General features: G+C 35.2%; 1 protein-coding gene across 5 annotated transcripts in view; it reads left to right on the top strand.

Annotated features, from left to right (window-relative positions):
- Positions 1-22,222, top strand: part of LOC123674723 (Kv channel-interacting protein 1-like) — a 228,272-nt gene that overhangs the window by 62,024 nt on the left and 144,026 nt on the right. The window contains exon 1 of one of the 5 annotated variants that reach the window (XM_045609728.1): positions 9,675-9,807. The exons of the other annotated variants lie outside the window; for them this stretch is intronic. The gene's annotated coding sequence lies outside the window, so the exon portion shown is untranslated. Of the gene's footprint in view, positions 1-9,674; positions 9,808-22,222 lie in introns of those variants that run through there. 5 annotated transcript variants of the gene reach the window in all.

The following is a 22,222-nucleotide window of genomic DNA, read 5'->3' as shown; positions in this document are numbered from 1 at the left end:
GATAAACGATATATCACTGTTCCTGATGTAACAGAAAAGTTCAAAACATTTTTCACCTCGTCTGAGGGACATACTGAATAGAAACTCATTTTGAATCTTTTCTATGTTTAGTGAAGGAATCATTCCTTCTGGGTGAGTTGGTACATAATATAGTTTCGTATTTTTCATGTTCTGGATATAAATCCAAAGAAGTGAAATCAACGTTTCAAATGTTACGCTTCAAGGAAACCAGCAAGAAAATTCACGGGAAGAGGGTGTTATTAGCTGAAGTAGTGACAACTCTGATTGAAATCTGACCGAACCTCTCTAGCTATATTTGCAGAAGACACTGCTATCATGGCTTAGTCAAAAGCCCTCCGATTGGCCACAAAATACCTTCAAGACGATGCAAGCCATTTGAAAGAATGGTGCTGCAAATAACTTATCAAAATGAACCCAGAAAAAAAGCGCTGCCATTCTTTCGTTACCGATATTGGTTAGGTTAGGTTTGGTCCAAATGTACGGACGTGAGGTCCTCTTGGAAGATATCTTGGATTCACACATGGACGACGCCGTCAAAAAGGGTAAAAAGGTGTGTGCTAAATTGTATTCGCTGCAACATATCCTCTTATAATAAGTTGATCTTCTGTAGAACTAGTATTCGTTCTACTGTTATTTACCCCTCAAAGTATTGGACTCTTCAACAAGGTACAAATCATCCAAAATAAATTCCTCAGGACCACTTTCCACGTGCTCTCATTTGTTTGCAATGCTCAGCTCCATCATTAGGCGGACCTAGTGCCGTTCAAGTAATTTTTTCATGAAATCGCTGTTAAAACTCTTGAGAAAGAGTTACAGAATCTTTCGTCTACACCGAATATTCACCAGATAGAAGCTTCTGAAGCTTGTACACCAAATTGAATATTTCGATGACCTTAAGTAAATGGTGAACTATAATACTCAGCTGATGTATCCTTTCTAAAAGTCTACGAAAGAAAGTAGGCAATCTCAATTCTCGCAATCTGAACCCTCTTAGGTCGGGATAGCGAAATCTATGATTCGTACATCCCAAACAGTAGGTTAGGTTTAGTACGTAGGTTATTCAAACCTTTTATAAGGTAGTTCGTCCATGAGGATTCCCTGTGCTTAACAAAACAAAAACTGTTGAATATACAGGGTGGCCATTTGAAAACGAAACAGACGAGATTACAGACGAAATAAAGTTTTTCGATAGAAATGCTCGGACAGGTCGATTTCTGTTTCGAGGGGGACAACTTAAGATGTAGGTTACGGACGCATAGCGCTTCAACCCTTGCTACTACAACCCTCACCCCCAAATTTTGAATAGGGAAGATGGGGTGAGTGATACCTCATTTGAAAGGTATTTTTATACTGATTTCAGCACAGTAATTGTTTTTTCATTTTATGCATTAGTTCTCGAAATATTCTTAACTAAGTATTTGAAAATGAAGTGTTGTTTTCATGGCACTTGTAGTGTTTTGTGAAAAATCGACATTTTGAGCTTCAAAACAACCATGACTGTGGCTTCCTTCCTAACTAACTAACGCATGAATATTTCGAGAACTAATGCATAAAATGAAAAAACAATTACTGTGCTGAAATCAGTATAAAAATACCTTTAAATTGAGGTATCACTCACCCCATCTTCCCTATTCAAAAATTGGGGGTTGGGGCTGTAGCAGCAAGGGTTGAAGCGCTATGAGTCCGTAACCTACATCTTAAGTTGTCCCCCTCGAAACAGAAATCGACCTGTCCGAGCATTTCTATCGAAAAACTTTATTTCGTCTGTAATCTCGTCTGTTTCGTTTTCAAATGGCCACCCTGTATAGTCCCGTTGTGGAATAACTCGAGAGACCTGAAATGTTCTGGTAGTTTTCAATTGAAAACGGTCAGATAAGAAGCACACGAAAGCTTCTGCATTCACATCAGTACTTCTGGGATTTTATCGGATATAGTCTTGGTTTTCTGCAATTTACAGCCATGTAGCTGTAAATTTTAACACTTCACTTCGAGGAAATATAATCAATATTATTCGCTAGGGAAATCACTATATTTCACATGACTTATTTTATGGCATACGCGCAAGAGGATGGAATCAATCTAGGAGCGTTTTATGGAACAAGAGAATGATTAACATCTTTTCGCTGTCCGAGTCTGCCTAATGGAACATTCAATCAAAACCATCCACGACAAGCAATACATAAAACAGCTGAAAAAGGATATTTCATCTCTTGAATCTAATATTATGGCAATTGAAATATGGCTTCGCGCCCTGAATTTGAATAATTAATAAAGAATTAATTAACTCTTGGGAAAGAATCAGAGAATATCTCGTCTACCGTGAATCTTCTACCAGATCCAAGCGTCTAAAACTTCTATACCAAATTGAATCTTGCGATGACCATAAAAGTAAATGGTGAACTGTACAACTCGATTCCCTCTCAAAAGGCCCGCTCAGTTGATGTATCCTTTCTAGAAGTCTACAAAACAAACAAGGCAATCCCAATTCTTGCAATTTAATCCCTCTTGGGTCGGCATAAAGAAGCATATGGCATCATGACATGCCAATCAGAAGGTTAGGCATAGTGGGTAGGTTGTTCAAACCCGGAGTCCCACACTGTTCGACCTTTCATAAGGTAGTTCGTCCATGTGGATTTTCTATGCTTAACAAAATAAAAAACTTTCGAATATATAGCCCCCTTGTGGAATAACTCGAGAGACCTGAAATGTTCTGGTAGTTTTCAATTGTGAATGGTCTGATAAGAAGCACGCGAAAGCTTCTGCATTCACGTCAGTACTTCTGGGATTTTATAGGATATAGTCTTAATTTTCCGCAATTTACAGTCATGTAGCTGTAAATTTAAACACTTCACTTCGAGGAAATATAATCAATATTATCTTTCGCTAGGGAAATCACTATATTTTACATGACTAATTTTATGGCATACGCGCAAGAGGATGGAATCAATCTAGGACCGTTCCACGAAACAAGAGAATGATTAACATCGTTTCGCTGTCCGAGTCTGCCTAATTGAACATTCAATCAAAACCATCCACGACAAGCAATACATAAAACAGCCGAAAAAGGATGTTTTATCTCGTGAATCTAATATTATGGCAATTAAAATATGGCTTCGCGCCCTGAATTCAAATAATTAATAAAGAATTAATTAACTCTTGGGAAAGAATCAGAGAGTATCTCGTCTACCGCGAATCTTCTACCAGATACAAGCGTCTAAAAATTCTATACCAAATTGAATCTTGCGATGACCATAAGTAAATGGTGAAGTGTACAACTCGATTCCCTCTCAAATAACCCGCTCAGTTGATGTATCCTTTCTAAAAGTCTTCAAAACAAACAAGGCAATCCCAATTCTTGCAATTTAATCCCTCTTAGGTCGGGATAAAGAAGCATATGGCATCATGACATCCCAATCAGAAGGTTAGGCATAGTGGGTAGGTTGTTCAAACCCGGAGTCCCACACTGTTCGACCTTTCATAAGGTAGTTCGTCCATGAGGATTTTCTATGCTTAACAAAATAAAAAACTTAGGAATATATAGCCCCCTTGTGGAATAACTCGAGAGACCTTAAATGTTCTGGTAGTTTTCAATTGTAAATTGTCAGATAAGAAGCACGCGAAAGCTTCTGTGTTCACGTCAGTACTTCTGGGATTTTATAGGATATAGTCTTAATTTTCCGCAATTTACAGTCATGTGGTTGTAAATTTTAACACTTCACTTCGAGGAAATATAATCAATATTATCTTTCGCTAGGGAAATCACTATATTTCACATGACTAATTTTATGGCATACGCGCAAGAGGATGGAATCAATCTAGGACCGTTCCACGAAACAAGAGAATGATTAACATCGTTTCGCTGTCCGAGTCTGCCTAATTGAACATTCAATCAAAACCATCCACGACAAGCAATACATAAAACAGCCGAAAAAGGATGTTTTATCTCGTGAATCTAATATTATGGCAATTAAAATATGGCTCCGCGCCCTGAATTCAAATTACTCCCCGTATACGGAGACGGAAGGATAAGTAATTGGCCCGTTTCGCCATATTTTAATTCGCGCTGAAACTGCAGAATATGCCTTGCCTTCCTTCTGTTACCAGCAGGGTCAGATTTACGATGCACCGCTAACTACAGGATTCAGCTGATAAATATTTGTCCCATGGGTATGCTGAACCCTTATGACTCCACTCTTGTTTCTGATAAAAAAGTCTAATTTTCTTTCCTTTGAATCGTTTGGTTACATGCTAATTGTGTGCACGTTCTAGGAAACAGTAGGGTATCATTCTGCCAAAACTGTGTAATTTTACAATTTCAAGTTGAAAATGGTCTTAACCGATTGAAATAGACTAACTGATGAACTATGCGTGGTCAAAATAGATACTGCCTATTCGTCCGAACACCGTCTACACGATAACTCTGAAAATGGAATAGGCTAGATAATTGAAGCTTCAAGAAGAGGTTCAGTCTCCGTATATTGGTCCGTTGAGTTCATCGATGAACAAGAGCTCTTGAATGGTTGCGGTCGCATAGTATTGAAAAGAATGTTCATACAGAAAATGATTTGTTTCTAATTTTTCCGGTTATTTGTAGGTCGCTCAAAAATTGCCACGATGCAGTTTTATAGAGGGTTTTCTAATAAAAGCAAGAGAATTTTTAATAGGCCGCTATCTAAGCAGCTGTCACTTTTTAAGTTGTCATATTTTGACATTTCTCAAGTAAAAACTACGTCAATACTAAAAATGGAACGATATTGGGTCGTCGTGAAAGTTGTGGGAAAATTTGAGTTATTGGGACATATTAGTGATGTGAAGAATGAAAACCGTGTGCGTCAATCAAGAAAAACTGAAAATATTGCTTAACTGTTTTTCGAAAATGAGGCTGGAACAACTATTATGGTGAATGGATTTCGCTACTAAGCTATGATATGCTATCAATCGAGGTTTGAAATTGTCATTTTACACGCAAATGCAGATTTTCATCCCGATCGAATATGCAGTTATTAAAATTAACTGAAAAATAAGATTTGACGGCTACATATTAGATTGTAGAGCTACAGAAGAAGAAGAAGAACATGTTAGATCAGATAAGAGTAGGGGCGAAAGATCATCCTACCTCGCATGCACCTTGACCTAAAGATGTATTGTGCATCCCTATTGTAATATGGATGAAAAATGATTGATTTGACTGATTTGATTGATATTTGACAATTACTACAACATATGCTTTTCTCACATACAAGATGGTATAAATAATAAATGACATAGATAATTCCCAACATCCCCACGCTGTTGACCAGTCAGGCAATATGGTCTCAATCACCTTTTTAGGGGCGACATACACCACCCCTTTTTGAAAACCAATCCGAATAGAGCCGAGGTGTTGTAGTTTTTTCCAGGTACAACCCTCACATTCGCATAGCAAGTGTTCTGTTTCTGTTTCAGTGGTTTCTTTACAGAAGCGACAGGTGTCTTCAGGCGCTTTTCCCATGTTTTTCAAATTAACCACACCGGACAGTATCTCATCAGTTCGTCCGTTAGTTTCCCTAGTTCCTGTTTAATTAATGAAATAACTTTTTCAGTCCAGTTCAACGAGTAAGAGATAAGTTACTTGGTATATCTTTGACCATTGATCATCCACCAGAATGCAAGCGTCCTCTCTTATTGCCATCACTTTATGGCAGCGGGCAGAGCCACAAAATGGCGTTTCATTGCCGCCATATCTTTGAGTTGTCAAGCACCAGAATAAAGTTGACATGAATTCTTAAGCCTTCCTCTACGTTGAGGGACGTTTTACATTCCCAGCCTAACTTTGACTTAACTAGTGGGTAGTCAAGTGCTAGCAGGGCTGCTATGCTGTTGGATACTATATTAATTTCTGCTCTTCGTTAGTTGCGGCTACAAATACTGGTCCCTTTATCGTATTCTACCCATTAATGAACTCAACTGTGGCATTTAGATCTAAAACTACCCTGAAAATTTAGAGTTTCTAGGTCCTTCCGTTCGAAAGTTATCCTGCCTAAGGACTGTCACCAGGCCAGTTGGAATGAACTCGAAAATTTTAGACATTGTGACGAAATGACAAATCCATCGTATAGGAGAACGATCGCTCAAAAATTACATGGACACGAATTTGTACAAACATGCCAAAATCTTCTGACTTCACGGCAGTACTCTTCTGAGTTTCTCAGAATCACTATTAGCCCTGAATATATATGTTAGATTAGGTTAGGTACCTTCCTACAGAGGTGTGCGAAATAGGACGGAATGGATGTGGTCTTCATAAGTGAGTAATTGACATCTAGGAGCTCACAGGACAGCATGAGGATATTTGTTTGAAAAATATTTGTTTCAATTCGATGATTTGTTGTTTTACTATATTTTCTGTTTTTTTGGTTCAGATCACAGAATGGCTTCAGTACAATGAATTCAAACAAATTGTAAAATTATAATTTATGATATAATGCTCCTTATTATAATAAGGTCTTTTGCTTAAGGAAATTTTTTATTTTATTTCGTAAAAATCATCCAGTAGACTCCATGATGTAAATTATGTGATTTATCATCACTATCCATTAAATGCAGATTGGATTATTCTCCTAATTAGTCATATTTCAAAGAAAGAAACAAATCAATTTTTGAAAGAGATGAAGTCTAAGAGTTTCAATGTTTCATTTCACTAGATTCACAACTCTAAAGCTCCAAAGTATCAATCTGAATGATTTGGGGAACACTTATAACTATGAATAGTGAATTATTGGACTAAATAATCCTATACATGTAGCTGCATCTGCTTCCACTAGTTCTCATCGGTAATATTCTCATTCAACAACAAATCCGATGATTTAATTACCCATTATGCATGGTGTCCCAAATGTGCCACATTAACGTGGACCTGTAATTTTACGAAAACCAAGCCTGTGAATTGACAGCTGGCTTATTTCATGTTTCCCTGTTGAGCCACCCCGGTTCCGTTGAAATATTAATTCACAATATGATGTGGATAGCAATCGAAAAGTTTTAGGGTTTTATAGATCATATAATTGGAAAATATACTATTCAGAAAATATCACATCGAATATTGTATTTAGATGTTTTCATTTTAATTCACTAATTTGAAATCACAAGTTAATATCCATTGACATGTACCGGGTTTTTCACCATAATTTGACCCCCCCTATAACTTTGTTACTAAAAGAGGTACAAAAAATATTTTCTACAAAAGTTTCACGAAATCGACTAGTGTTTTTTTAAATGATTTAACAAAACGAAATATATACAGAGTGGGCAACATATTGATAGCAACTTCGTTTTTTCAAATGGAACACCCTGTATATTTTTCTATATTTGACTAGCTCTCTTATTCTGTGTATATGTTTGGCCTATCTCTCTTATTCTGAGTACCACAGAGTTTCAAATTTTAAGAACCACCTGGCATGCAAGCTGGCAGTTTTCAAGTGGTAGGCTGCGATAACTCAAAATGCTCTTTTTTGAGTTATCGCAGCCTACCACTTGAAAACTGATTACTGAGTATGCTAGGTGGTTCTTAAAATTTGAAACTCTGTGGTACTCACAATAACAGAAAAAAAGCCAAACATATGTAATATATTTGAAATCAGGGGAAAAAGAGCTAGTCAAATATAGAAAAATATACAGGGTGTTCCATTTGAAAAAATGAAGTAGCAATCAATATGTGGCCCATTCTGTATATATTTCGTTTTGTGAAATCAGTTTAAAAAACACTAGTCGATTTCTTTTGTAGAAAACATTTTTTTGTACCTCTTTTAGTAACAAAGTTAAAGGGGGGTCAAATTATGGTGAAAAACCCGGTACCTAGGTAATAGAGATTCACGTGTTGACTTGATTTTTGAGCTACTTGATTTGAAATCAAGTCAAGTAGTAATTTTTCAATCTCAAGTCAAGTCAAGTATTTATTTATTAAGTACTTGAATACTATGAAGCTACTTCATTTTCAGCAGTTTTATTGTGGAGTGTCACATCAATAAAAAAATTATGAAATGGGAAGAAACCTTGCATAAAGCTTTTTCATTTTTTGAACTGAACACAAATTGAATCACTATAAATCATTACAAAATGAAAAATATAAAAAAAAATACAGTTTCTTAGTACTGAGAAACCTCCGAGCACTGTTTGATTGCATCATTTTCCATCCATGATCAAAACACACATGAGGCATCTTATGAATTTGTCGCCATATATATTGTAGATTCTTGTAATTGTCAGAGCAGCTAGATAAATTTCCTTTCAGCTAAAGATGCTGGTGACCTGACGTTGATAAAAAAATGAACAGAACTTCTTCTTTATTCCCTAGTATTATCGGTTTATGAATTTATCTCTGCTAGAACCTACGTTCAGAGAATAATACAAGCCTTCAATAATACCAAAGCAGATCTTCAACAGTTATGAAATGCCTCCATTGAGGAGTGGGACAACTTGCAGTAAAACTATATACAGAGGTCAATTCAAAGCATACCAAACCCAATGACTACAAAGGCTTGAGGTGGCAACATCCAATTTGAAGATCAGCTTGCTTCAATTTTTTGAAGATTTTTTTGTTGAATGGAATTACATATTGCATTCATATGAATAATATTTAAATCCCAACCAATTGAGTAAGCTAACTCAAAATAGGCCAGTTTAATTAGACAATGTGGCCCAAATGAAGTAGCTATGGGAAGCTATTAAAATTCAAAAGGATATTATACAATAAAACCTTGAATGTTAAGTGTTACTAGGGCACTTTGAAAGAGTAAGTAATATTAAACTCTGAGGAAAAGAAGACATTTTTCCAAAACATATCTATTCATTTGAATTGATCTATTCAGACCAGAAAGTGAAAGTACCTACCGGTTTCAAGTTCTAAAACGTGCTATTTTTATTATATTCTACCCCATATTTTCAGCAATATTTATTACATCAAGTTTAAAAGTTTTCTTGTCACATGACAGTTGTATTGAATCCCCTAGATGATTCCAATCGTGAAGCTATGGAAGATTGTAAAGGGGAATAGCAGAATAATCTCACACACTTGAGCCTTACTAGGACATTTATGGGGCTGGCATCTCATCAATCAATGTACGAAGATAATGAGCTTCAACTTGTGGCTTCAGATTTTCAGAACTAGCTCTTACAGGCTTAACTCTATCTGATACTTGGCGGAACTTTAAAGCATTCAATAATCCCAATAAGAGCTAGTAATTACCCTCTGGGTAGGTTTATCTGAAGGGTAATTCATTTGCGAAGTCTGAGAGATGCACGATACCTGATTGCCCTGAAAGTAGTTCCTAGTTTTCGATTCATCCGCATTTCACTTCAATAAAATACGAAAAGTTGGCTGGATTAAAACTGCGAAAAAAGTTTACAACTTGTTTCCGGCATACCTACCAAAAGTTTCGCTATTCGCAATCAGGAAATCTGCATTCCGATTAGTGCAATTAGCAGAATGGCATGCCAATTCTGTCTATGACAATTCTTGGAAACTTTGGGAAGAGCGTTCAGATCAGAGCGGCCGCTCGCCTCAGAAATCTTTCCTCATGGTGGGCGTGTTTTAGGTCGCCATGGAAACCGTCAACTGAGGGTAGTGTAAACTGAAACGTTGGCAGTGTCTCCACAGCGTTCTCGTTGAAAGTAACTGGATTTTGTCGGTTCGCAGTTTCAGTATATCTCGGACTTCCATAAACACGATACGCATACATAAAATAAGTGGATACAAATTTGGACCCACCCTCAGCAACATATGGTTAAGAACTTTACTCCTTTCTTCGAGTAAGTTTGACGTTTTTCTCAATGTCTTGCTTGTTTTTCATGTTGTTGTATGCGTGTTGAGGAGTTAACAGGTGGTGGCGTCAGCACTTGAGGTAACTTATCAGATCTTAGCGTTCTACACGTGATGATGAATCTTTTATTGGGATACTCTACCTGTTTTTTTATGGAAAATTTATTGAGATATATTCATGGATACTATAGGGTGCTTCCAGATAAGTGCTAATGTCTTTTCTTTTCGAAAATATAAAGGGATCTTTCATGTGAACAGACGCTCTTAAACCTTTCCATGGAAATTTACACATACCTACCCAAAAATGAAAATTTGTTTCTGAAATTGTTCAAAGTTTGAAGATATGCCATTCATTTCATGGGCATTTTTAACCAATGAAAAGCTACCTAAGAATTTTTTTTCACTTTTTTTGTGCTCTTTTGAAGGGGTGAAACATGCAGTACTTTTTCCATTATTTTACGGAACTTTTTAACGAAACAAAACTCATCGATAATTTGTATTATAAAAAATTATTATTTGCAAAAATTCATGTTGTGTCTATAAAAACAATGGTTTAAAAAAACAAAATGGAATAAAATATCGTCTGGTGTCAATGGAATCGCAAAAACCTAGTAGGTGACTGGTTTTTGTAGGGGACTCATTTTTGGAAGCGTGTAACTTTTCAGGGAAATTGAATAAAAACGTTTGTTCACTTGGAAGACTCCTTTAATTCTCGACGAAGATCCTCTCTCCAAAAACTCATCTGGTTACACCTTTTATATCTCGAATAAAGAAGTAAAGAAATTATAAAATAATTTTATATTATGGGAAAAGTCAAATCAGATAGATCAAAGAGTATCTATCTACTATTTTTCGAATTCAAAATCTTCCACGATGAATATGGAGTTTTTTGAAACATTAATAGACAAATGGTCTATTATGAACTATACTACGTTCAAACAAGTCAATTGAAATAGCAAACAGAATATTTTAAGTAAAGAATTATGAAAACATCCAATATATGACTCAAAACCTTCTCATTTCAAACTTGAAATCTTTTACAAATAACGATCTCATTTCTGCTGCTGATACTTTACAGCTCAACACAGAAATGTTGGGATCACACTGCATCTTCCTCAACCTACACTATGGCAGGCATAGATTTTCCTAAATGAATGCAAACCAGACTTCAACTATTTTTTCGCTGTACCATTGTATGCATATAAGAGCCTAGTTTTTCGAAATGACCTGTTCAACAAGCTCTATGACTCAGATTATTTGATATTCCTATTGAACTTTTCTGTAATCGGAAAATTCCTCTTCTTCTTCTTTAAGAAGGCGTATCGCCTGTCCTTTACGGGTCATGTCAGTGATTTTTGTGACGTAGATTGCCAACTGTCTCGCCATCGTTTTGGTGGGCGTCCGAAGGGTCTTCTCACGTGGGGTTTGTTGTCCCTGGTGATCTATCCATTCTATCTGTTTTTTTGACACCATCCTCTGATGGCTGAATTCCTCTGCCTGCCAGCCAGTGTGTATCCGTTATTGTACTCAAGGAAAATTTTATATGTGTAATTACACAATTGTCTAAGTACAAAAATATTTCTGCATACACATCTTTTGTCAAACTTCTAATGTGAATACATCACGTAAGATGACAATTCACATCTAAATCAGGGAACTCAACCAAATATAAATTTATGGTATTTTTATGGTTCATGCTAGACCAATTTATTGAGAATTACCTACTCTGAAACTTTCGCAGTAGCTGCTTCTGACAACATGTCCACATCTGATGAGACATATAAGCAGTTGATGAATCATCCGCGAACACAATACAGTCTATTTTCCCCAAATATTCTCGTAGGTCATCGATATAAATTAAAAAACAAGTCAAGTTGGCAGTAGTATTCTTCTAAAGTTGTAGTTACCACACTTTAATTCATTAATTAATTAATAATCTATAGGTCAACGATGTTTAATGTTCATTAAACGCGATCATAAAGATTATTAGTGGTTGCTATATCTTCAGTGGCTTCTATGCGATGAATTGTATAGAACCTCAGAGTTTCGTAAGTGAATTATAATACACTGAGTTGGTTCAACTATTTTTATACTCATGTGGAGTTTGAGCGACATTTATAAAAACAGTTTGACTACAGTAAAATAAACAGCAAATCATCTGTATGAAAATTTGTGATGAACTCGTGAAAGAATTTAGAATATTACATGATGCTCTGAAAAGACATATGTGAATTTTGCACCACGATAATGCCCTTAAAAGATATTCTAGCGGCCAACAACCCAACAAATCTTATGGGAAAACTAATGAATAATCAAAAAACTGAAGTGGTGAAGTGTTGAACAATACCGAACATCCTCGTGTATTGAAATGATGAAACTCGTAAAATATAATTGTCGAAACACATATATACTCACGAGTACATTCATATTTTCTATGCCTTTTCAGATCAACAACTAATGTACAGTGATCGATTTCCCTTTCCGTTAAAATTTTTCCATCACAGGGAATTCGAGAACATATTCAACATCATGCTAGTAATTGATTTTCAATCCCAAGTTTCGTATCGAAGCTCAGCGAATGAATAAATATGGAAAACGACTTGACTTTTTTCGATATTGGAATACATTCTGGTTTATTCGGAAAAAAAATTCAATGGCTGATACTGAAAAAAACATTTTTATGAACTGTTTTTTCGCAGATGGGGTTCTTTCGATTTCATGACTTCTCTTATAAATAGAAGCCGAAATATTATTCTATAAGGTATTCTCACCTTATAGAATAATATTTCGGCTTCTATTTATAAGAGACTATTATAGAAATAATAGGTTTCCACAGTATGTGAGAAAAATGAGAACTAAGAGAGAATTAAAAAAAGCTCGTGTTGGAACGCCGACCTGCCTCTGACCCTTCGACTCATTGCTTCCCTCTGCTTTATGATACTAGTGAAATTGAGCGATTTCATTAAAATGTTAAATTTTTCTTCCTGTTTTGCGCCGACAACCGTCTGCACCACTGTGTTTCTGTTTTTTTCCCTAAATTCGTCGGGGAGCGGGGATTACATAACAGAAGTTCAATGCGCTTAGATGAGTTTACGATCGTCTATGTCTATAATGTATCCACTTTAACTTGATTGTACATAGACACCATGTAGACGCAATCAGAATAAATTTTGATTTGATTTGAATTTTGATTTGAACAGTGGCTAATTTAAATCTTACATACAACACCGAAATAACAATCGGCATTTCAAAAGAGACTTAAACAACTTTTAGTTGCTTGACATTTACAGGTGAATATAGAAATACGAAAACGAAATGTTAATCTGAAACACCCAATTCGCAATTCAAATATCGTCTTTTTTCTCAAATCAGATTCTGACAGTCTTCTTCCAAGGTCCTACATATCAGAATTTTGAGCCATCTACAAAAAACATTAAATAAGTACTTTCTTGCGATCTCACAGTTTCTTAGAGGCGTTCAACAGTTATTTTTATCAATAAATGATGAATAATCCGAGAACTATTCAAGACATGGACAAAATGAAAGTAGAATTGAAAAAAAACCTGAATATGCAATAAAATATAGAGTGTTCATTTGAATTAAGCAAGTTTACACTCCCTTACCTTGAAGGTGATTTTGAAATTGAAATTTGGCTTATTTAAAAGAAAAGTGATCACATTGTAAAAATTCACCAATTCAATAGAAAAAATAATTTTCAAGGAAGATTTCACACATGTACGGTTACTCCAATGATAATTATGTGTTTTCAATGTCAATAATTTTTGTTTTGATGGGAGTCTTCAGGGGATATTTTTCCGATAGAATATCGACTAGGATGAAAAATATTCGGGATATTTCCAAAACAATCAAGAAAAAATTTATATGTTCGATATTCTCTTTTTATACTGTTGGTTGAGAATAAAGAATCAGATAAACAAAGAAAAAGATTCTTTTACATAGCCAGAGCTTCAAATGTCAATTTAATGGCTTCCAACAAAAAATATTGTTGGACATCTCTGAAATCATTTTTACATAATGGATTAGTTACATGTGGAATCTAATATCTGTCAACTCAGCTTGGCTTGCAGACCTTCATCATTCTCTGGGAATATTCGATAATTCGGCAGCCCAGTTGGGGCTTTGCATATATCGGCTTTGGCTTTAATATTTGTTTTGGAAGTTTAATTGTTTCAGCTAAGACCTGAGATATCGAACAGTCAAATTTTGGTGGCTAATTGGTTTGTACAGAACGTGTAATTCCCAAGTCGTGTTCAATCCTCGATTTTTGTGAACATGCATATCTGGTGAAAGTAAAAGTTGCTTGCGTCTAGATTCAGGGTGTAGTAAAAAGCTCAAGTGTTTTTTATAGAATCGTTAATCATAACAAACCTTATGCCCACAGAGCAATTTCTCCAATATTCTAAGGAGTAGGTACTAAATTATATTATTATAAAATCGTCTAACCTTCCTGCCGAACCCTGTATGTGGTTTACGGTAATAAAAAACTGTTTATCATGCACGTATACCACTGTTCATGCACGAACTAAGGTAAAGCAGAAGACGAGTCAGTGTCTTCTTATTTGGTCTGAGACAGTATTCTGGAAATTTCTATCTTTTATATTATATCATGCAAACACGTTTCAGAATGCATATGAAATTTTCGCTATTATTATTCAACGCGTATTTTTGTTTTGAATTTTAACGATTTATGTTGTTGCCAAAATAAAGCAACAATGACTCCGAGAAAATGAATCTTCAATATGAGAATATTCATTTTCATTTTTCGTTTTTCTTCGACACTATGGTATTTTATGTCTGAAGGAAACTTGGGACCTAATTTGCTCTTTCGTCATTAAGTGTATTCATCAAAATTTGAATTATACTTATATCATTAAAGACGAAAACATTAGAATTATTTCTCTGCATCGAATATCTTTGTCATGGAGATGAATGATGAAAACAAAATATCTATTTTAGCAATTGTCACATTTATTATAATATCAAACTTTACTGACCATATTGAAAGAAGTACTATTTTTTTTGGAGATTTGTTAATGCGTAACTCAATTTCCGGAATTTATTGTGAATATGGTTTCTTTGGCGAGTTCGAATATACCTCGCCAGATATTATAACGGGTGTTTTTTTTCGAGGTATATAACTTTAAGTTGGCATTACTGTTCAAGATAGCGACCGATTTAACAGATGTCAAGTGATTTATTCTCAGTTTGGTTTGGCAATTCATCAGAAATAGACTCACGCCTAAACAACGCTTGCAAATAGTGCAATTCCATTTCGAAAATAATGGTTCTGTTCGGAATACGTATCGCGCACTACGTCCATTAGCGATGAAGCGCACTTCTGGTTGAATGGCTACGTCAACAAACAAAACTGCCGCATTTGGAGTGAAGCTAATCCTCAAGTGTATGTCGAAACACCGTTACATCTAGAAAAACTGATTGTTTGGTGCGCTTTATGGGCTAGTGTAATCATTGGTCCGTACCTCTTCAAAAACGATGATGGCCAGAACGTTACAGTCAATGGTGATCGGTATAGAGCCATGATTACTAATTTTTTCATTCCTGAATTGAACAACCATGATGTCCAGGAGCTGTGGTTCAAACAAGACGGCGCAACATGTCACACAGCTCGTGCCACAATCGATTTATTGAGAGACACGTTTGGTGACCGTCTAATTTCACGTTTTGTACCTGTGAATTGGCCTCCAAGATCTTGTGATTTAACACCGCTAGAATACTTTCTGTGGGGCTATGTAAAGTCATTGGTCTATGCGGATAAGCCACAAACCCTTGACCATTTGGAAGACAACATTCGCCGTGTTTTTGGCGATATACGGCCACAAATGTTGGAAAAAGTCATCAAAGATGGACGTCCAGACTGGACTACATCCGAGCCAGCTGTTACGGTCATATGCCAGAAATCATATTTAAAATGTAATACCACAAGATTATCTTATGGATAAATAAAATTCATGTCAATGGAATAATCCATCGTTGTTTTATTGCAATTTAAAGTTCTATAGCTCTAAAAAAAACACCCTGTAGAAGCAGCAAGATAATCAATGTAATTACTTCCAGAAAAACTTTAAAACATTTGATTATAAGGCTGAATAGAGATTGTCATCACTAACTTATACAAGAGAAATAAGATCGGAAAATACACAGAACCCGTGCTTCTGGCATATTTTTCGAACGAATTGCATAATATGAAAGCCTCCACAGCATGGCTACTATTTTCGATGTTGAAATTAAAGCTGAAAATTAAACACAATGTGGACGTAGGTCAGTATCATAAATTGATACTGTTATTGTTAAAAGTATTGATTTTGTGTGTTTTATTTTATGTTGGAATGATGGATATTATAATACTGTTGGAATTTGAATTGAATTTCATACGAAATATCTACATAATTTATATATTTCTTCGAATAACCGAAAGACCTTAATTCATCCTTCTTTATTTAACAATTAGATATAAACATGATCTGTGTACTATGATCTATGATGCCTCACATCCAAAAAGACGCCGTTGGAATATTTTTTATTTTCTAAGGTATAATGTATTACTTGAACGATGTTGTGAGCTCATTGATTAGTAGAATTCCCATCTGGAATAGTTTTAGGATCTGTACACCAATAAGTTGGAGTACCTGAACGAGAAAATGAAAGTTTATTTTTTTCATGATTTGAGCATTTCTCTTCCTCTGGTTGTTGTTAGTCTTGACTCGAATTTTATGTTTTTACTATTGTCTCTCCGTTCGCAATGAATCTTTGCAAGAAAAAAACTTCTGTTTTCTTGAGAACCGGAAGTTCTAAGGAAAAACAGTTATTCCTCAATAACATTCCATGCCTTGGTTCGTTAGGTTTTCCGATAACATATTTGGATAGCCTGTGAAAAATACAATCATTGTGATAGGTTACTATTCAATATTGCTCAAAGGATAAGCCAGTGACCCTGACAGTGACGTGAAACACCCTGTACATACTTTAATTCTATTTTTCATTGCATAACACTTCTCAGGTCAATTAAGTTATTATATTTAATTTTGCGGCACATTAGAAATCTAAAAGACCAGGACTTTCAGACTCCTACCTTGCGTTCAGAAGACTGGATAGAATATATAATTGAAGATTTTGAGATAATGGTTTGAAAGTTCCTACTATAATTCTTGGAAAATTAAATTAATATGAGTTTGAATAAGCGTACAAAAGCTCCTGACTTCAGGTTTGTGCTTTTTTTATTCGTTTCTATATTGATGTTTGATATGATATCGCTCATACGTAGGGGAAATGCGGACAAAACGACATACTGTTTTGTTTTTCAATCATATATTTGTAGATTTTGCAATAATACTCCTATTTTGGTGCTAAATACTAACTTTGGTTAATTGTTTTCAAGTATTATAAGGCGAAAATTGAATTAAATTACAAAAATAAAAGTAATAATGACTTATTTCAACTTCTAACAAAATCCATTTTGTCCGTATACTAAGGACAAAATGACATATTAATAATATTTGAATGCGAAGTTCGAAAATATGAAGGTTTTGGTTCTCGAGACAGTAGCATACGATGTATAAGCCCAGTGAAAACACTGTATGCAACGCAGCCACTGCTCACCAGGTATGAAACGAAAAAAAAGTCATTGCAATAAATGCAGGGGCAGACATAGACATCTTCATTTTTATTGTTAATTTGAAACGGTTCAGTGTCGAATTTTTAATCGTCAACTACTTTTTTATTTTTCAACGGCCTTGTTTTTTTCACCAAAGGGTTTTTTTATTATTGAATAATGTTGCAGTAATTTCTTGTTTCTTCTTCTTGGGTGGAATGGTCGCAGCAGATTTAGCGTTAACGTGCATTTGCGAGCTTCTTGCTTTCTTATGCCTTGTCACTGAGGAACTGGTGAAAGAATTTCATAAGGAAAGCATATCGTATTTTTTACAAGAAACATACCAGAATTTCACGTTATATCACGTATGGTACGTGCAAAATGAGTTCAAAACAACATGAAAATGAGCTCATTAGTTCCATATGAAAATCAATCAACAGAATTCCATATTATTTCCAAAAATATATTTTGTTGACATCGGACAAAATGACATACTATGTCGTTTTGTCCATCAGGATAGTATGTCATTTTGTCCGATACATACTTTTTATGATATTGAAGCTTAATTTCAAAACAAAACTAATATCCATCTCAAAACTTATACATATTATTACGTCATAACATTACCAACAAGAATACATTAAAAAAACAACGAATATCGAAATAACACTCTCCAGAAGCAATTCAGAAACCAAGTGTACAAAACAAATTCAACAGACGTAAACACATATGTCGTTTTGTCCGCATTTCCACTACCTAATACGATATTCTACCACAATTACAATAAAACAAAACAATAATCCAAATGAAAATTAGGAGAGCAATAACGTGAAGTCGGGAACTTTTAGATGCCCTTTCATTTATGCCCAATTTGCTTTGGAGACCACATTATAGTATTATACATATAGATATTATTATAGGTGTATGTAGTTGTATGCAGGGCGCATTTGGTGCATCAATGAAAGCTCTCAAGAGCTTCTGACTTTACGTCAGCTTTTTCCTGATGCCTTCAATCGAACCTCTGTAGGCCTTCGGTTCGAAAATGAATAGATACATTCATGAATTAATCAAGACTGCTATTCTCAATAAACCCCATAAGGAAATTTTTCCAATTTAATTGAAGGGAATGGGACCGGAAGATATGCCAAGAAACAAAGGGCTGCTTGAGTCCTTGCCTTGTCTTATCGGAAATACATTTCCTCATCGAGCACCAACATAGGAACACGCCTCTTCATGAGCATAATGGATCCGAAGCAAGGATGACTCGGTCAAATATCAAACGGTGGAACAGACGAATGTGGGTTCAATTAACTTAATTAAATGAAATTTGCAAGGCCCCGGAGAGGGAACATAATTATTTGGGGGCATACCAAGGGCACCATCAGCGTATAAAGGATTTCAAGAGATGAGATACTTTCCGTGTTCAATTATGGCGTACGTGCCTTCTGAAAAGGACGACGTTATGATTAGTGACTCGTATTGGGATAAAAAGGCTTTCAGGATTTGAAGACTTCTTCTGTTCTTCGTGAATTTTCTACATGGAGAATGGGGATAAGTCATTATTAATCGGAATTGTGGTTCATTGATGCGCCACAACATTTTTTCCTAAATTTTCTTATTGAATCTGTTTAGAACACTCCAATTATTTTCGAAAGTTTCATGGTTTCAAATTTACTAACTGGCAAAGAAACTGCAACATCCAGAAGGAACTGTTCAAATTTTTTGGAGTTTGGAAAAATAAATCGTGAAGGTTTTTCATGTAAACAATTTTGTTACTTAAATATTACAATCGTTTTTTGCAAGTTTTTAAATTTTACAACAAAAAAGCTGTTCGGGGAGTTAAAATGCCTAGAGCACGTAGACGCGGAATTTATCGCCAGCTAAGTGAATTTGAAATAGGTAGAATCATTGGTCTATGGGAGGTCCGGTTGTCATTTCGAGAAATCGCTCACCGTACGAACAGATATCCAACTACTGTTATGAGATGTTGTCGAGCGTGGTAAGATAATGTCCAAAATCGTTAAAGGGGCACAAATGAAGTTTAAGATCGACGTCTAAGACTTATGGACATTAGAGACCGATTTGCGACAAATCGATCTTTGGCTGATGAGTAGTAAGAAGGACAAGGCCACTGTCCGAACGGTTTACCGCCGGATAAGCTCTTTTGGATTGCAGCATTATCGACCCCATCTTATGTTACCTCTGACGGTTGAGCATCGCCGGCAACGATTACAGTGATGCAGAGAACGCCAACATTGGAATGTGGAATGGCATCAGGTCGGCTTTTCTGATGAATCTCGATTCTTCTTGGGTGCACATGATGGCCGAAGAAGAGTTAGACGACGTCGGGCAGAAAAACGTGAATCTCAGTTTGATGTTGAACGTCATGTACACCGAACAGTAGGTGTTATGGTATGAGGTGCTATTGCACATGCAAGCAGGTCACCTTTAGTCTTTATTCGAGGTAACTTGACAGCGCTGCGTTACCTTCAATAAATAGAGAAGCCATATGTTCTCCCGTACCTTAACCGGTTCGAGAATCCAATATTTCAGAGCAAGATAATGCCACAGTTAGTTTAAACTTTTTCGAAGCGACCCATGTGAATCTTTTTTTTTCTAATCTGATAACAAACTTTTATTTCCAACATACAATTACAGGAAATAAAATTTAAAAAAATATATATCCAATAATAATATCAAAAATCAATGCTATATCATGAACGTAACAGGATGACGAAAATGGAGAGATAAACCTTATATGTATACATCCAAACAGACAATATGTAGGCACCGAAAAAAACCTATAATAGAAGAAAAAGGGTAAGATTATGAAATCTAAATATACTTTAACGTCACACGTGACCATATTAACTTCAAATGTTTTGAATTAGATACAATTTACAGATATAGAGTCAAGATAATGAGAATGCAGATCACATCTATCTGCTATAGAATTAACAACGGAAAAGGAAAATCTCTTTGGCGACTGCAAAAGCAAATTAGTTCTAGTTGCGAGAAAATCTGATTTGTTCAGCAAATCAACGCAGTCAATCTTACCACCCAGAAGAACATGAAGCAATTCGATTGCATGCAAGTATCTTCTGCATTCAAGGCTTTTCGAATTAAATCTTCATAATAAGATCCTATGATTATATCCCCAAGGTGGGTACAGTCAATCTTCACGAAAGTCACTCCAAAACCTCTTTTGAACTGTCTTCGGATGGTGAACATGGCAATTACAGATTGAGCGTCAACTAAAGATACTGAAATCAATTTCCGCTTTCATAAATCATTTTTAACTTAGTCGGATTAAGACATAATAACAGCAGAGCGCAGTTTGTGGAAATCAGAAAAATAACCTGCCTGGCCTTATAATGATAGCCCTTGCCCCTCAATATGTAGCTATTCAAAATTTTTTCGATGAAGAAGAATGAAAGTTTAGGGACTTTCCATTGAATGTATTAACCATACTTTGAATATCTTTCCGTTCTACCTGTTTTTGAGAAAAAATAAAAATAAACAAGTAACACAGCTTGTCTCGTTAAAAATTCCGGCCTTGATATCAGCAATGAAATACTTGTTGTTTAGGGATCTGCAATAAATAAATCGATTAATAAGACAAAAAATATTTCAATATGGTACACTTGATCTTCCAAGAAATCCTGACGTAGTTCTCAACATTTATAGTTGAAAACTACTCATTTTCAAATCAACATCGATATTTTCTATAGGTATGAGATTCCAGGATGTAGAAATTGGGTTTTTCTTCAATTTTTTTATATAAAAATGCAGAAAGGATAAATCCAAGCCCTTCTCTGAACTGGATTTAATGATACATACGTTGATTTATATTTTATGGAACAAATTATACTATACCTACATATTGCGTGAGAAGATTCATTTCCTATGTTGGCAACTTTGTGAATTTAACAGGCACCAATAAACACGCGTACTTCAAACTTAATCTGTGAGTTTGCACGAATTCATGAAATGGATGGCTTGGATTGGATGTCACTATTGTCGATAGGATGTTAGAGATTTAGAAATGACAATGACAATAAAGTTAATGTGCATATTATGTATATATGTATGTACATATATGGAGTTGATTCCCAACTGAATATGTAAAAATGAAATCAATATAGGTATCTAGAAATGGAAAAAAAATTAATACTGGATACAAGGACGATACACTGCACGATATCACTGACGGAATTAAAGCTTCTAGGACATGGTTATTTGATAGATATGTTAGTGATGTTGATATTGTGGCTACTGAAGTTTACTAGATAATGAATGAACCACAATTCTTATACGAATGACTTGAAAGCCCGACAAGAGGAAAGTCAGCAAAAAAAGATTAAACTTGATACTAAAAACTTCAGCAAGAAGTCTCAAAAGCAATAAGAAGTTTCAATGAAACTTAAAGAAAGGACTGTTCTTGTGAAAAATTTAGGAGATCGTCCTGAATTTAATGTTTAGGTATTTTTCAATATGTTATATGAATACGATTACTATCACTACCTGCAGGTACGATTTACCTGACGAGGTTGGCAAAATTTACCCTTGTCTGTATCGTAATTTGTTTTATTTATAAGTTGCTACTGTTATTATATGAAACAAGAATATGCAGAAATGCAGTTGTATCAGAAAGTGTGAAAATGAAAAATTATCTTTCGTATATGGAATGAAAATCCACTATTTTGAAACCAAAATGAATAAAATAATTTTAGAAATGCTCTACTCTGGGAACTAACATATGAAAATGCACAGAA

Source organism: Harmonia axyridis, chromosome 3 (assembly GCF_914767665.1).
Source record: "Harmonia axyridis chromosome 3, icHarAxyr1.1, whole genome shotgun sequence".
Lineage (NCBI taxonomy): Eukaryota > Metazoa > Arthropoda > Insecta > Coleoptera > Coccinellidae > Harmonia > Harmonia axyridis.
Note: the sequence above shows the minus strand (reverse complement) of the source record. Positions and strands in the feature narration are given on the sequence as shown.